A 14,098-nucleotide genomic window follows, 5' to 3' on the forward strand; every position below is an offset into this window, starting at 1 on the left:
CACAACTCTTCAGACACCACGTTCACACCTGTTGGAGATTGAAGATGAAAAGGAGAAGGCACATCCTGGCCCGCCTGTGTGAACAAGGCCTCGAACACAGGGGGCGCTGCAGCGACATCAGACAGCCTGCAGGACTGCTTCGTGGTTTCTGGGAGCTTAATAAGGCTTCCTGCTAGCGGTACAGGCTTGGTCGTCCGACACTACTTCACTCACCCCACAACAGCGGCCTTCTAATTCCGAGCCTCGCCTGACATCTGTTGGAATGCTGGAAGTACTACAAGCAATAGCGTCCTACAGGCACGCATGAACTTTTCTTAATTAAGTCAAATTAAACTAAATTAATTAATTAATTAATTAATTATTCAGTTAAATAATTAAATCAATCCTGCTCTGGCTAGAGCTTCTTTCCCTTCCCTCATAGTAGGCAATCCCCAGCCAAGGCTGCTTGTCTTGTTTTATACCAGTAAAGGAGAAAGTGCACCGCTCCTGGAAGTACTGCAATACCAGGTCGATGCGTGGAGTGGACGGAGCAAGCCCCTATTCCATCTCCCTGTTCCAAAAATCAATTTAATATATGGTCCCCAGATAGGGGACGTATCAGATATTAAACTGATAAGAACAGATACTACACTTGATCTTAGCCAAAAGGCCGAAGCGATGCCACAAACTCCCCAGGCCAGCCAGCCCCACCGTCTTGCCCATGCGTCAGCTGCATGGTAAGCATCAACTTGGCAGGAGGAAGCAGCTGCCCTAAGACAAGCCAGAGGCGTGAACCCATGTGACATTCCACGGCCTCGTGACAAAGGCGGCCCACCTTGGAGCCAAGGCCTGATACAAAGCCCAAGGGTTGCCACAACGGCGGAAAAACCCTCGGAGTTGTGCGGAAACGAGGTAGCCGATACAGCTGGGAGTGGGAGTGGGGCGTGGGGGAGGGGGACAGTCAGTTGGTCCCTTTGGGTGTTTGGCGCTCGTGGTGGGATTTGGGGGAGGCGGGTAGACCAGGCAAGGAAGAGGACGGCTTTAAACCACCATCTCCACCTCCATCCCCGCCCTAGATGCCCACAAAACAAAGAAGGAGACGTCAGTGAAGAGCGGTGACGAGCTAGATATCCCTCGAGACACCACGTTCACAACTCTTCAGACACCACGCTCACACCTGTTGGAGATTGAAGATGAAAAGGAGAAGGCACATCCTGGCCCGCCTGTGTGAACAAGGCCTCGAACACAGGCGCTGCAGCGACATCAGACAGCCTGCAGGACTGCTTCGTGGTTTCTGGGAGCTTAATAAGGCTTCCTGCTAGCGGTACAGGCTTGGTCGTCCGACACTACTTCACTCACCCCACAACAGCGCCTTCTAATTCCGAGCCTCGCCTGACATCTGTTGGAATGCTGGAAGTACTACAAGCAATAGCGTCCTACAGGCACGCATGAACTTTTCTTAATTAAGTCAAATTAAACTAAATTAATTAATTAATTAATTAATTATTCAGTTAAATAATTAAATCAATCCTGCTCTGGCTAGAGCTTCTTTCCCTTCCCTCATAGTAGGCAATCCCCAGCCAAGGCTGCTTGTCTTGTTTTATACCAGTAAAGGAGAAAGTGCACGCTCCTGGAAGTACTGCAATACCAGGTCGATGTGGAGTGGACGGAGCAAGCCCCTATTCCATCTCCCTGTTCCAAAAATCAATTTAATATATGGTCCCCAGATAGGGACGTATCAGATATTAAACTGATAAGAACAGATACTACACTTGATCTTAGCCAAAAGGAGAAGCGATGCCACAAACTCCCCAGGCCAGCCAGCCCCACCGCCTTGCCCATGCGCCAGCTGCATGGTAAGCATCAACTTGGCAGGAGGAAGCAGCTGCCCTAAGACAAGCGCCGAGACGTGAACCCATGTGACATTCCACGGCCTGCGTGACAAAAGCGCCCACCTTGGAGCCAAGGCCTGATACAAAGCCCAAGGGTTGCCACAACGGCGGAAAACCCTCGGAGTTGTGCGAAACGAGGTAGCCGATACAGCTGGGAGTGGGAGTGGGGGGGAGGGGGGACAGTCAGTTGGTCCCTTTGGGTGTTTGGCTCGTGGTGGGATTTGGGGAGGCGGGGTAGACCAGGCAAGGAAGAGGACGGCTTTAAACCACCATCTCCACCTCCATCCCGCCCTAGATGCCCACAAAACAAAGAAGGAGACGTCAGTGAAGAGCGGTGACGAGCTAGATATCCCTCGAGACACCACGTTCACAACTCTTCAGACACCACGTTCACACCTGTTGGAGATTGAAGATGAAAAGGAGAAGGCACATCCTGGCCCGCCTGTGTGAACAAGGCCTCGAACACAGGGGGCGCTGCAGCGACATCAGACAGCCTGCAGGACTGCTTCGTGGTTTCTGGGAGCTTAATAAGGCTTCCTGCTAGCGGTACAGGCTTGGTCGTCCGACACTACTTCACTCACCCCACAACAGCGCCTTCTAATTCCGAGCCTCGCCTGACATCTGTTGGAATGCTGGAAGTACTACAAGCAATAGCGTCCTACAGGCACGCATGAACTTTTCTTAATTAAGTCAAATTAAACTAAATTAATTAATTAATTAATTAATTATTCAGTTAAATAATTAAATCAATCCTGCTCTGGCTAGAGCTTCTTTCCCTTCCCTCATAGTAGGCAATCCCCAGCCAAGGCTGCTTGTCTTGTTTTATACCAGTAAAGGAGAAAGTGCACCGCTCCTGGAAGTACTGCAATACCAGGTCGATGCGTGGAGTGGACGGAGCAAGCCCCTATTCCATCTCCCTGTTCCAAAAATCAATTTAATATATGGTCCCCAGATAGGGGACGTATCAGATATTAAACTGATAAGAACAGATACTACACTTGATCTTAGCCAAAAGGCCGGCGATGCCACAAACTCCCCAGGCCAGCCAGCCCCACCGTCTTGCCCATGCCAGCTGCATGGTAAGCATCAACTTGGCAGGAGGAAGCAGCTGCCCTAAGACAAGCGCCGAGCGTGAACCCATGTGACATTCCACGGCCTCGTGACAAAAGCGCCCACCTTGGAGCCAAGGCCTGATACAAAGCCCAAGGGTTGCCACAGCGGCGGAAAACCCTCGGAGTTGTGCGGAAAGCGAGGTAGCCGATACAGCTGGGAGTGGGAGTGGGCGTGGGGGAGGGGGAGGGGGACAGTCAGTTGGTCCCTTTGGGTGTTTGGCGGCGTGGTGGGATTTGGGGAGGCGGGTAGACCAGGCAAGGAAGAGGACGGCTTTAAACCACCATCTCCACCTCCATCCCGCCCCTAGATGCCCACAAAACAAAGAAGGAGACGTCAGTGAAGAGCGGTGCGAGCTAGATATCCCTCGAGACACCACGCTCACAACTCTTCAGACACCACGCTCACACCTGTTGGAGATTGAAGATGAAAAGGAGAAGGCACATCCTGGCCCGCCTGTGTGAACAAGGCCTCGAACACAGGGGGCGCTGCAGCGACATCAGACAGCCTGCAGGACTGCTTCGTGGTTTCTGGGAGCTTAATAAGGCTTCCTGCTAGCGGTACAGGCTTGGTCGTCCGACACTACTTCACTCACCCCACAACAGCGGCCTTCTAATTCGAGCCTCGCCTGACATCTGTTGGAATGCTGGAAGTACTACAAGCAATAGCGTCCTACAGGCACGCATGAACTTTTCTTAATTAAGTCAAATTAAACTAAATTAATTAATTAATTAATTAATTATTCAGTTAAATAATTAAATCAATCCTGCTCTGGCTAGAGCTTCTTTCCCTTCCCTCATAGTAGGCAATCCCCAGCCAAGGCTGCTTGTCTTGTTTTATACCAGTAAAGGAGAAAGTGCACCGCTCCTGGAAGTACTGCAATACCAGGTCGATCAAGGAGTGGACGGAGCAAGCCCCTATTCCATCTCCCTGTTCCAAAAATCAATTTAATATATGGTCCCCAGATAGGGGACGTATCAGATATTAAACTGATAAGAACAGATACTACACTTGATCTTAGCCAAAAGGCCGAAGCGATGCCACAAACTCCCCAGGCCAGCCAGCCCACCGTCTTGCCCATGCGCCAGCTGCATGGTAAGCATCAACTTGGCAGGAGGAAGCAGCTGCCCTAAGACAAGCGCCGAGCCGTGAACCCATGTGACATTCCACGGCCTCGCGTGACAAAAGCGGCCCACCTTGGAGCCAAGGCCTGATACAAAGCCCAAGGGTTGCCACAACGGAAAAACCCTGGAGTTGTGCGGAAACGAGGTAGCCGATACAGCTGGGAGTGGGAGTGGGCGTGGGGGAGGGGGAGGGGGACAGTCAGTTGGTCCCTTTGGGTGTTTGGCGCTCGTGGTGGGATTTGGGGGAGGCGGGGTAGACCAGGCAAGGAAGAGGACGGCTTTAAACCACCATCTCCACCTCCATCCCGCCCCTAGATGCCCACAAAACAAAGAAGGAGACGTCAGTGAAGAGCGGTGACGAGCTAGATATCCCTCGAGACACCACGTTCACAACTCTTCAGACACCACGCTCACACCTGTTGGAGATTGAAGATGAAAAGGAGAAGGCACATCCTGGCCCGCCTGTGTGAACAAGGCCTCGAACACAGGGGCGCTGCAGCGCACATCAGACAGCCTGCAGGACTGCTTCGTGGTTTCTGGGAGCTTAATAAGGCTTCCTGCTAGCGGTACAGGCTTGGTCGTCCGACACTACTTCACTCACCCCACAACAGCGGCCTTCTAATTCCGAGCCTCGCCTGACATCTGTTGGAATGCTGGAAGTACTACAAGCAATAGCGTCCTACAGGCACGCATGAACTTTTCTTAATTAAGTCAAATTAAACTAAATTAATTAATTAATTAATTAATTATTCAGTTAAATAATTAAATCAATCCTGCTCTGGCTAGAGCTTCTTTCCCTTCCCACATAGTAGGCAATCCCAGCCAAGGCTGCTTGTCTTGTTTTATACCAGTAAAGGAGAAAGTGCACCGCTCCTGGAAGTACTGCAATACCAGGTCGATGCGTGGAGTGGAGCAGCAAGCCCTATTCCATCTCCCTGTTCCAAAAATCAATTTAATATATGGTCCCCAGATAGGGGACGTATCAGATATTAAACTGATAAGAACAGATACTACACTTGATCTTAGCCAAAAGGCCGGAGATGCCACAAACTCCCCAGGCCAGCCAGCCCACCGCCTTGCCCATGCGCCAGCTGCATGGTAAGCATCAACTTGGCAGGAGGAAGCAGCTGCCCTAAGACAAGCCCGAGGCGTGAACCCATGTGACATTCCACGGCCTCGTGACAAAGCGCCCACCTTGGAGCCAAGGCCTGATACAAAGCCCAAGGGTTGCCACAACGGAAAACCCTCGGAGTTGTGCGGAAACGAGGTAGCCGATACAGCTGGGAGTGGGAGTGGGCGGGGGAGGGAGAGGGGACAGTCAGTTGGTCCCTTTGGGTGTTTGGCTCGTGGTGGGATTTGGGGAGGCGGGGTAGACCAGGCAAGGAAGAGGACGGCTTTAAACCACCATCTCCACCTCCATCCCGCCCTAGATGCCCACAAAACAAAGAAGGAGAGCGTCAGTGAAGAGCGGTGACGAGCTAGATATCCCTCGAGACACCACGTTCACAACTCTTCAGACACCACGTTCACACCTGTTGGAGATTGAAGATGAAAAGGAGAAGGCACATCCTGGCCCGCCTGTGTGAACAAGGCCTCGAACACAGGGGGCGCTGCAGCTACATCAGACAGCCTGCAGGACTGCTTCGTGGTTTCTGGGAGCTTAATAAGGCTTCCTGCTAGCGGTACAGGCTTGGTCGTCCGACACTACTTCACTCACCCCACAACAGCGCCTTCTAATTCCGAGCCTGCAGCCTGACATCTGTTGGAATGCTGGAGTACTACAAGCAATAGCGTCCTACAGGCACGCATGAACTTTTCTTAATTAAGTCAAATTAAACTAAATTAATTAATTAATTAATTATTCAGTTAAATAATTAAATCAATCCTGCTCTGGCTAGAGCTTCTTTCCCTTCCCTCATAGTAGGCAATCCCCAGCCAAGGCTGCTTGTCTTGTTTTATACCAGTAAAGGAGAAAGTGCACGCTCCTGGAAGTACTGCAATACCAGGTCGATGCGTGGAGAGGACGGAGCAAGCCCCTAATCCATCTCCCTGTTCCAAAAATCAATTTAATATATGGTCCCCAGATAGGGGCGATCAGATATTAAACTGATAAGAACAGATACTACACTTGATCTTAGCCAAAAGGCGAGCGTGCCACAAACTCCCCAGGCCAGCCAGCCCCACCGCTCTTGCCCATGCGTCAGCTGCATGGTAAGCATCAACTTGGCAGGAGGAAGCAGCTGCCCTAAGACAAGCTCCGAGTCGTGAACCCATGTGACATTCCACGGCCTCGTGACAAAAGCGGCCCACCTTGGAGCCAAGGCCTGATACAAAGCCCAAGGGTTGCCACACGCGGAAAACCCTCGGAGTTGTGCGGAAACGAGGTAGCCGATACAGCTGGGAGTGGGAGGGCGTGGGGAGGGAGGGGACAGTCAGTTGGTCCCTTTGGGTGTTTGGCTCGTGGTGGGATTTGGGGAGGCGGGTAGACCAGGCAAGGAAGAGGGACGGCTTTAAACCACCATCTCCACCTCCATCCCGCCCCTAGATGCCCACAAAACAAAGAAGGAGACGTCAGTGAAGAGCGTGACGAGCTAGATATCCCTCGAGACACCACGCTCACAACTCTTCAGACACCACGTTCACACCTGTTGGAGATTGAAGATGAAAAGGAGAAGGCACATCCTGGCCCGCCTGTGTGAACAAGGCCTCGAACACAGGGCGCTGCAGCGACATCAGACAGCCTGCAGGACTGCTTCGTGGTTTCTGGGGCTTAATAAGGCTTCCTGCTAGCGGTACAGGCTTGGTCGTCCGACACTACTTCACTCACCCCACAACAGCGGCCTTCTAATTCCGAGCCTCGCCTGACATCTGTTGGAATGCTGGAAGTACTACAAGCAATAGCGTCCTACAGGCACGCATGAACTTTTCTTAATTAAGTCAAATTAAACTAAATTAATTAATTAATTAATTAATTATTCAGTTAAATAATTAAATCAATCCTGCTCTGGCTAGAGCTTCTTTCCCTTCCCTCATAGTAGGCAATCCCCAGCCAAGGCTGCTTGTCTTGTTTTATACCAGTAAAGGAGAAAGTGCACCGCTCCTGGAAGTACTGCAATACCAGGTCGATCGTGGAGTGGACGGAGCAAGCCCCTATTCCATCTCCCTGTTCCAAAAATCAATTTAATATATGGTCCCCAGATAGGGGACGTATCAGATATTAAACTGATAAGAACAGATACTACACTTGATCTTAGCCAAAAGGCAAGAAGCGATGCCACAAACTCCCCAGGCCAGCCAGCCCCACCGTCTTGCCCATGCGTCAGCTGCATGGTAAGCATCAACTTGGCAGGAGGAAGCAGCTGCCCTAAGACAAGCGCCGAGCGTGAACCCATGTGACATTCCACGGCCTGCGTGACAAAGCGCCCACCTTGGAGCCAAGGCCTGATACAAAGCAGGGTTGCCACAGCGGAAAACCCTCGGAGTTGTGCGGAAACGAGGTAGCCGATACAGCTGGGAGTGGGAGTGGCGTGGGGAGGGGAGGGGACAGTCAGTTGGTCCCTTTGGGTGTTTGGCTCGTGGTGGGATTTGGGGAGGCGGGGTAGACCAGGCAAGGAAGAGGACGGCTTTAAACCACCATCTCCACCTCCATCCCCCCTAGATGCCCACAAAACAAAGAAGGAGACGCCAGTGAAGAGCGGTGACGAGCTAGATATCCCTCGAGACACCACGCTCACAACTCTTCAGACACCACGCTTCACACCTGTTGGAGATTGAAGATGAAAAGGAGAAGGCACATCCTGGCCCGCCTGTGTGAACAAGGCCTCGAACACAGGGGCGCTGCAGCGCATCAGACAGCCTGCAGGACTGCTTCGTGGTTTCTGGGAGCTTAATAAGGCTTCCTGCTAGCGGTACAGGCTTGGTCGTCCGACACTACTTCACTCACCCCACAACAGCGGCCTTCTAATTCCGAGCCTCGCCTGACATCTGTTGGAATGCTGGAAGTACTACAAGCAATAGCGTCCTACAGGCACGCATGAACTTTTCTTAATTAAGTCAAATTAAACTAAAAATTAATTAATTAATTAATTATTCAGTTAAATAATTAAATCAATCCTGCTCTGGCTAGAGCTTCTTTCCCTTCCCTCATAGTAGGCAATCCCCAGCCAAGGCTGCTTGTCTTGTTTTATACCAGTAAAGGAGAAAGTGCACGCTCCTGGAAGTACTGCAATACCAGGTCGATGCGTGGAGTGGACGGAGCAAGCCCTATTCCATCTCCCTGTTCCAAAAATCAATTTAATATATGGTCCCCAGATAGGGGACGTATCAGATATTAAACTGATAAGAACAGATACTACACTTGATCTTAGCCAAAAGGCGAGTAGCGATGCCACAAACTCCCCAGGCCAGCCAGCCCCACCGTCTTGCCCATGCGCCAGCTGCATGGTAAGCATCAACTTGGCAGGAGGAAGCAGCTGCCCTAAGACAAGCGCCGAGACGTGAACCCATGTGACATTCCACGGCCTCGTGACAAAAGCGGCCCACCTTGGAGCCAAGGCCTGATACAAAGCCCAAGGGTTGCCACAACGGCGGAAAAACCCTCGGAGTTGTCGCGGAAACGAGGTAGCCGATACAGCTGGGAGTGGGAGTGGGCGTGGGAGAGGGAGGGGACAGTCAGTTGGTCCCTTTGGGTGTTTGGCTCGTGGTGGGATTTGGGGAGGCGGGTAGACCAGGCAAGGAAGAGGACGGCTTTAAACACCATCTCCACCTCCATCCCGCCCCTAGATGCCCACAAAACAAAGAAGGAGACGACAGTGAAGAGCGGTGACGAGCTAGATATCCCTCGAGACACCACGTTCACAACTCTTCAGACACCACGTTCACACCTGTTGGAGATTGAAGATGAAAAGGAGAAGGCACATCCTGGCCCGCCTGTGTGAACAAGGCCTCGAACACAGGGGGCGCTGCAGCACATCAGACAGCCTGCAGGACTGCTTCGTGGTTTCTGGGAGCTTAATAAGGCTTCCTGCTAGTACAGGCTTGGTCGTCGACACTACTTCACTCACCCCACAACAGCGGCCTTCTAATTCGAGCCTCGCCTGACATCTGTTGGAATGCTGGAAGTACTACAAGCAATAGCGTCCTACAGGCACGCATGAACTTTTCTTAATTAAGTCAAATTAAACTAAATTAATTAATTAATTAATTAATTATTCAGTTAAATAATTAAATCAATCCTGCTCTGGCTAGAGCTTCTTTCCCTTCCCTCATAGTAGGCAATCCCCAGCCAAGGCTGCTTGTCTTGTTTTATACCAGTAAAGGAGAAAGTGCACGCTCCTGGAAGTACTGCAATACCAGGTCGATCGTGGAGTGGGGAGCAAGCCCTATTCCATCTCCCTGTTCCAAAAATCAATTTAATATATGGTCCCCAGATAGGGACGTATCAGATATTAAACTGATAAGAACAGATACTACACTTGATCTTAGCCAAAAGGCCGAGCGATGCCACAAACTCCCCAGGCCAGCCAGCCCCACCGCTCTTGCCCATCGCCAGCTGCATGGTAAGCATCAACTTGGCAGGAGGAAGCAGCTGCCCTAAGACAAGCCGAGGCGTGAACCCATGTGACATTCCACGGCCTGCGGACAAAAGCGCCCACCTTGGAGCCAAGGCCTGATACAAAGCCCAAGGGTTGCCACAACAGCGGAAAAACCCTCGGAGTTGTGCGGAAACGAGGTAGCGATACAGCTGGGAGTGGGAGGGCGTGGGGGAGGGGACAGTCAGTTGGTCCCTTTGGGTGTTTGGCTCGTGGTGGGATTTGGGGAGGCGGGGTAGACCAGGCAAGGAAGAGGACGGCTTTAAACCACCATCTCCACCTCCATCCCGCCCCTAGATGCCCACAAAACAAAGAAGGAGACGCCAGTGAAGAGCGGTGACGAGCTAGATATCCCTCGAGACACCACGCTCACAACTCTTCAGACACCACGTTCACACCTGTTGGAGATTGAAGATGAAAAGGAGAAGGCACATCCTGGCCCGCCTGTGTGAACAAGGCCTCGAACACAGGGGGCGCTGCAGCACATCAGACAGCCTGCAGGACTGCTTCGTGGTTTCTGGGAGCTTAATAAGGCTTCCTGCTAGCGGTACAGGCTTGGTCGTCCGACACTACTTCACTCACCCCACAACAGCTGCCTTCTAATTCGAGCCTCGCCTGACATCTGTTGGAATGCTGGAAGTACTACAAGCAATAGCGTCCTACAGGCACGCATGAACTTTTCTTAATTAAGTCAAATTAAACTAAATTAATTAATTAATTAATTATTCAGTTAAATAATTAAATCAATCCTGCTCTGGCTAGAGCTTCTTTCCCTTCCCTCATAGTAGGCAATCCCCAGCCAAGGCTGCTTGTCTTGTTTTATACCAGTAAAGGAGAAAGTGCACCGCTCCTGGAAGTACTGCAATACCAGGTCGACATGCGGAGTGGACGGAGCAAGCCCCTATTCCATCTCCCTGTTCCAAAAATCAATTTAATATATGGTCCCCAGATAGGGGCGTATCAGATATTAAACTGATAAGAACAGATACTACACTTGATCTTAGCCAAAAGGCCGAGAAGCGATGCCACAAACTCCCCAGGCCAGCCAGCCCCACCGTCTTGCCCATGCGTCAGCTGCATGGTAAGCATCAACTTGGCAGGAGGAAGCAGCTGCCCTAAGACAAGCGCCGAGACGTGAACCCATGTGACATTCCACGGCCTCCGTGACAAAGCGCCCACCTTGGAGCCAAGGCCTGATACAAAGCCCAAGGGTTGCCACAACGGGCGGAAAAACCCTCGGAGTTGTGCGGAAACGAGGTAGCCGATACAGCTGGGAGTGGGAGTGGGCGGGGGGGAGGGGAGGGGGACAGTCAGTTGGGCCCTTTGGGTGGTTGGCGCTCGTGGTGGGATTTGGGGAGGCGGGGTAGACCAGGCAAGGAGAGAGGACGGCTTTAAACCACCATCTCCACCTCCATCCCGCCCTAGATGCCCACAAAACAAAGAAGGAGACGTCAGTGAAGAGCGGTGACGAGCTAGATATCCCTCGAGACACCACGCTCACAACTCTTCAGACACCACGCTCACACCTGTTGGAGATTGAAGATGAAAAGGAGAAGGCACATCCTGGCCGCCTGTGTGAACAAGGCCTCGAACACAGGCTGCAGCAGCATCAGACAGCCTGCAGGACTGCTTCGTGGTTTCTGGGAGCTTAATAAGGCTTCCTGCTAGGTACAGGCTTGGTCGTCCGACACTACTTCACTCACCCCACAACAGCGCCTTCTAATTCGAGCCTCGCCTGACATCTGTTGGAATGCTGGAAGTACTACAAGCAATAGCGTCCTACAGGCACGCATGAACTTTTCTTAATTAAGTCAAATTAAACTAAATTAATTAATTAATTAATTAATTATTCAGTTAAATAATTAAATCAATCCTGCTCTGGCTAGAGCTTCTTTCCCTTCCCTCATAGTAGGCAATCCCCAGCCAAGGCTGCTTGTCTTGTTTTATACCAGTAAAGGAGAAAGTGCACCGCTCCTGGAAGTACTGCAATACCAGGTCGATGCGTGGAGTGGACGGAGCAAGCCCCTATTCCATCTCCCTGTTCCAAAAATCAATTTAATATATGGTCCCCAGATAGGGACGTATCAGATATTAAACTGATAAGAACAGATACTACACTTGATCTTAGCCAAAAGGCCGAAGCGATGCCACAAACTCCCCAGGCCAGCCAGCCCCACCGTCTTGCCCATGCGCCAGCTGCATGGTAAGCATCAACTTGGCAGGAGGAAGCAGCTGCCCTAAGACAAGCGCAGAGGCGTGAACCCATGTGACATTCCACGGCCTGCGTGACAAAGCGGCCCACCTTGGAGCCAAGGCCTGATACAAAGCCCAAGGGTTGCCACAAGCGCGAAAAACCCCTGAGTTGTCTGCGGAAACGAGGTAGCCGATACAGCTGGGAGTGGGAGTGCGCGGGGAGGGGAGGGACAGTCAGTTGGTCCCTTTGGGTGTTTGGCGCTCGTGGTGGGATTTGGGGGAGGCGGGGGTAGACCAGGCAAGGAAGAGGACGGGCTTTAAACCACCATCTCCACCTCCATCCGCCCTAGATGCCCACAAAACAAAGAAGGAGACGCCAGTGAAGAGCGTGACGAGCTAGATATCCCTCGAGACACCACGTTCACAACTCTTCAGACACCACGTTCACACCTGTTGGAGATTGAAGATGAAAAGGAGAAGGCACATCCTGGCCCGCCTGTGTGAACAAGGCCTCGAACACAGGGCGCTGCAGCGACATCAGACAGCCTGCAGGACTGCTTCGTGGTTTCTGGGAGCTTAATAAGGCTTCCTGCTAGCGGTACAGGCTTGGTCGTCCGACACTACTTCACTCACCCCACAACAGCGGCCTTCTAATTCCGAGCCTCGCCTGACATCTGTTGGAATGCTGGAAGTACTACAAGCAATAGCGTCCTACAGGCACGCATGAACTTTTCTTAATTAAGTCAAATTAAACTAAATTAATTAATTAATTAATTAATTATTCAGTTAAATAATTAAATCAATCCTGCTCTGGCTAGAGCTTCTTTCCCTTCCCTCATAGTAGGCAATCCCCAGCCAAGGCTGCTTGTCTTGTTTTATACCAGTAAAGGAGAAAGTGCACCGCTCCTGGAAGTACTGCAATACCAGGTCGATGCGTGGAGTGGACGGAGCAAGCCCCTATTCCATCTCCCTGTTCCAAAAATCAATTTAATATATGGTCCCCAGATAGGGACGTATCAGATATTAAACTGATAAGAACAGATACTACACTTGATCTTAGCCAAAAGGCCGAAGAAGATGCCACAAACTCCCCAGGCCAGCCAGCCCCACCGCCTTGCCCATGCGCCAGCTGCATGGTAAGCATCAACTTGGCAGGAGGAAGCAGCTGCCCTAAGACAAGCCGAGCGTGAACCCATGTGACATTCCACGGCCTCGGACAAAGCGGCCCACCTTGGAGCCAAGGCCTGATACAAAGCCCAAGGGTTGCCACAACGGCGGAAAAACCCTCGGAGTTGTGCGAAACGAGGTAGCCGATACAGCTGGGAGTGGGAGTGGGGGGGGGGGAGGGGACAGTCAGTTGGTCCCTTTGGGTGTTTGGGCCGTGGTGGGATTTGGGGAGGCGGGTAGACCAGGCAAGGAAGAGGACGGCTTTAAACCACCATCTCCACCTCCATCCCCCCCTAGATGCCCACAAAACAAAGAAAGGAGACGCCAGTGAAGAGCGTGACGAGCTAGATATCCCTCGAGACACCACGTTCACAACTCTTCAGACACCACGCTCACACCTGTTGGAGATTGAAGATGAAAAGGAGAAGGCACATCCTGGCCCGCCTGTGTGAACAAGGCCTCGAACACAGGGGCGCTGCAGCACATCAGACAGCCTGCAGGACTGCTTCGTGGTTTCTGGGAGCTTAATAAGGCTTCCTGCTAGCGGTACAGGCTTGGTCGTCCGACACTACTTCACTCACCCCACAACAGCGCCTTCTAATTCCGAGCCTGCGCCTGACATCTGTTGGAATGCTGGAAGTACTACAAGCAATAGCGCCCCTACAGGCACGCATGAACTTTTCTTAATTAAGTCAAATTAAACTAAATTAATTAATTAATTAATTAATTATTCAGTTAAATAATTAAATCAATCCTGCTCTGGCTAGAGCTTCTTTCCCTTCCCTCATAGTAGGCAATCCCCAGCCAAGGCTGCTTGTCTTGTTTTATACCAGTAAAGGAGAAAGTGCACCGCTCCTGGAAGTACTGCAATACCAGGTCGATCGTGGAGTGGACGGAGCAAGCCCCTATTCCATCTCCCTGTTCCAAAAATCAATTTAATATATGGTCCCCAGATAGGGACGTATCAGATATTAAACTGATAAGAACAGATACTACACTTGATCTTAGCCAAAAGGCGGCGATGCCACAAACTCCCCAGGCC

At 51.4% G+C, this 14,098-nt stretch overlaps 13 non-coding genes across 13 annotated transcripts; all 13 read right to left on the reverse strand.

The window, feature by feature from the left end:
* Positions 1 to 470: 470 nt before the first annotated feature.
* Positions 471 to 659, reverse strand: LOC120519421. The gene has a single exon (XR_005631487.1). It is a non-coding gene; the product is annotated as a U2 spliceosomal RNA (small nuclear RNA).
* A 935-nt stretch (positions 660 to 1,594) lies between these two features.
* Positions 1,595 to 1,778, reverse strand: LOC120519401. The gene has a single exon (XR_005631475.1). It is a non-coding gene; the product is annotated as a U2 spliceosomal RNA (small nuclear RNA).
* Positions 1,779 to 2,708: 930 nt separating this feature from the next.
* Positions 2,709 to 2,900, reverse strand: LOC120519434. The gene has a single exon (XR_005631500.1). It is a non-coding gene; the product is annotated as a U2 spliceosomal RNA (small nuclear RNA).
* A 932-nt stretch (positions 2,901 to 3,832) lies between these two features.
* Positions 3,833 to 4,020, reverse strand: LOC120519455. Its single transcript, XR_005631520.1, has one exon. It is a non-coding gene; the product is annotated as a U2 spliceosomal RNA (small nuclear RNA).
* Positions 4,021 to 4,962: 942 nt separating this feature from the next.
* Positions 4,963 to 5,152, reverse strand: LOC120519447. Its single transcript, XR_005631512.1, has one exon. It is a non-coding gene; the product is annotated as a U2 spliceosomal RNA (small nuclear RNA).
* A 923-nt stretch (positions 5,153 to 6,075) lies between these two features.
* LOC120519406 lies at positions 6,076 to 6,259 on the reverse strand. Its single transcript, XR_005631480.1, has one exon. It is a non-coding gene; the product is annotated as a U2 spliceosomal RNA (small nuclear RNA).
* A 930-nt stretch (positions 6,260 to 7,189) lies between these two features.
* LOC120519436 lies at positions 7,190 to 7,378 on the reverse strand. The gene has a single exon (XR_005631501.1). It is a non-coding gene; the product is annotated as a U2 spliceosomal RNA (small nuclear RNA).
* A 925-nt stretch (positions 7,379 to 8,303) lies between these two features.
* Positions 8,304 to 8,491, reverse strand: LOC120519394. Its single transcript, XR_005631469.1, has one exon. It is a non-coding gene; the product is annotated as a U2 spliceosomal RNA (small nuclear RNA).
* A 933-nt stretch (positions 8,492 to 9,424) lies between these two features.
* LOC120519399 lies at positions 9,425 to 9,606 on the reverse strand. The gene has a single exon (XR_005631473.1). It is a non-coding gene; the product is annotated as a U2 spliceosomal RNA (small nuclear RNA).
* Positions 9,607 to 10,530: 924 nt separating this feature from the next.
* LOC120519428 lies at positions 10,531 to 10,720 on the reverse strand. Its single transcript, XR_005631493.1, has one exon. It is a non-coding gene; the product is annotated as a U2 spliceosomal RNA (small nuclear RNA).
* A 934-nt stretch (positions 10,721 to 11,654) lies between these two features.
* On the reverse strand, positions 11,655 to 11,842 carry LOC120519433. The gene has a single exon (XR_005631499.1). It is a non-coding gene; the product is annotated as a U2 spliceosomal RNA (small nuclear RNA).
* A 937-nt stretch (positions 11,843 to 12,779) lies between these two features.
* On the reverse strand, positions 12,780 to 12,970 carry LOC120519425. The gene has a single exon (XR_005631490.1). It is a non-coding gene; the product is annotated as a U2 spliceosomal RNA (small nuclear RNA).
* A 925-nt stretch (positions 12,971 to 13,895) lies between these two features.
* LOC120519466 lies at positions 13,896 to 14,084 on the reverse strand. Its single transcript, XR_005631530.1, has one exon. It is a non-coding gene; the product is annotated as a U2 spliceosomal RNA (small nuclear RNA).
* Between the last annotated feature and the right edge of the window lie 14 nt (positions 14,085 to 14,098).

This window comes from Polypterus senegalus, unplaced genomic scaffold, assembly GCF_016835505.1.
Source record: "Polypterus senegalus isolate Bchr_013 unplaced genomic scaffold, ASM1683550v1 scaffold_5886, whole genome shotgun sequence".
In the NCBI taxonomy this organism is placed as follows: domain Eukaryota; kingdom Metazoa; phylum Chordata; class Cladistia; order Polypteriformes; family Polypteridae; genus Polypterus; species Polypterus senegalus.